A 1,833-nucleotide genomic window follows, 5' to 3' on the forward strand; every position below is an offset into this window, starting at 1 on the left:
CCTGTTGTGGCACACATTTGGGGAATGAATCAGCAGATGAAAGGTCTGTCTCCTTGTTTCTCTGCTTTCCAGATAAAATTTTTAAAAACTTAGGATGATAACTAGAGTAATTTCCCTCTTTTCTTGGCCCCTTTCCCTTCTTAAACTAAAAGCTCATTCCCAGGAATTGCTGATGCAAATAACTGGCTTAGAATAAACTGGTTCACAGCCCACTCCCTAACACAAGCTCTCAGAAGGCCCTCTCTTGTAGCTGGTCCTCACTGCGTTCAAATGGTGCCACCTCATTTCTCAGGTCAGTCCCAACCCTTGGTCCCCTGCTGCCTTCCTAGCTTCAGTTGATGTCACTCCCCTTACATTCTCTGATTTCTTTCCTCTTTCCCCTCTGTTTCCTTCCAAAGATTTGCCTCTTCCCATCAAACCTGTACACAACTTAAACATTTTCCTACCAACTTCAAACTTGCTTTAGATTTTCAGGTACATTTTTTAATTTTAGCAAAAATTTATTGCCATAGAAACATTTCTTCTTAAATGCCCTGAAGAAAATAAAATTTTAAAACTGTCAATCTTAAATTTTTTTAAGATTTATTTATTTATTTGAAAGTCAGAGTTACATAGAGAGAGAGGTCTTCCATCCGATAGTTCACTCCCCAGATGGCTGCAACGGCCGGAGCTGCACTGCTCCAAAGCCAGGAATCAGGAGCTTCTTCTGGGTCTCCCACGTGGGTGCAGGGGCCCAAGAATTTGGGCCATCTTCTACTGCTTTCCCAGGCCATAGCAGAGGGCTGATCAGAAGTGGAGCAGCCAGTCTCAAACCGGCGCCCATATGGGATGCTGGCGCTTCAGGCCAGGGTGTTAACCCACTGCGCCATAGTGCCAGCCCCGCCAATCTTATATTTTTTAAAGACTTATTTATTTGAAAGGCAGAGTTATGGGGGGAGGGGAGTTTCCATCTGCTGGTTCACTCCCCAATGGCCTCCATGGCTGGGGCTGGGCCAGGCCAAAGCCAGGAGCCTGGAGCTTATTCTGGGTCTCCCACATCGGTGCAGGGGGCCCAAGGACTTAGGCCATCTTCTGTTGTTTTCCCAGGCATATTACCAAGGAACTACATTGGGAGCAGAACAGCCAGGACTCAAATAGGTGCCAGCATCACAGGGATCGGCTTAGCCCACTGAACCACACTACCAGTCCATGTCAATCTTCTTAAATTGTGTAATGATCTTTATTGTGGGGCAAAGATAATGTTGCCCCAGCCAAACTGTCACAAATTTCAGTTCATGTATAGGGTGTGATGTGGGGAGCAACTGGGAGCAACTCGGACTGGACTAAGTTACTGGAATTAAGACTTATTCTATGCATCTGCTCTCCCACAATATGGCGCTGGGAGAGGAGGAAACAGCTTCTACACAGCTGCCTCCAGTTCAACTAATAAACAGCAGGACCTGCTCCTGATTGGAGGAGAGCAGCGTACTCGGCGTGTGGGTAGCATAGTTGGGATTGGTGGAAGAGGACTATAAAGGAGGAGAGAGACAACATGCACCAGGAACATCTATCTGAAGGAGCACCTGTGCAGCCCCCGAGAGAGCCAGCCGGCGGTGTGCCGCTCCCCCGTGGAAGTGGGGAAAGTGGCAGGGGGAACCGCCCTTCCATGGAGGTGGAAGGGATGGTAGCCAACCCGGGAAGAACCAGCAGCAAACCCGGGGAGGGCCAAGCAAACAAAAGAACAGCGCAGGGTCCTGTGTCGTTCCTCCACGAAGAGGGGGAGCGACAGTGTGAAAATTAGGTAGAAGATGGAGGGAAACAGTAATTTGCTGAGTATACCTCATGGAAGGTATG

Source organism: Oryctolagus cuniculus, chromosome 2 (assembly GCF_051225735.1).
Source record: "Oryctolagus cuniculus isolate XC-2025 breed Fujian yellow rabbit chromosome 2, ASM5122573v1, whole genome shotgun sequence".
NCBI classification, from domain to species: domain Eukaryota; kingdom Metazoa; phylum Chordata; class Mammalia; order Lagomorpha; family Leporidae; genus Oryctolagus; species Oryctolagus cuniculus.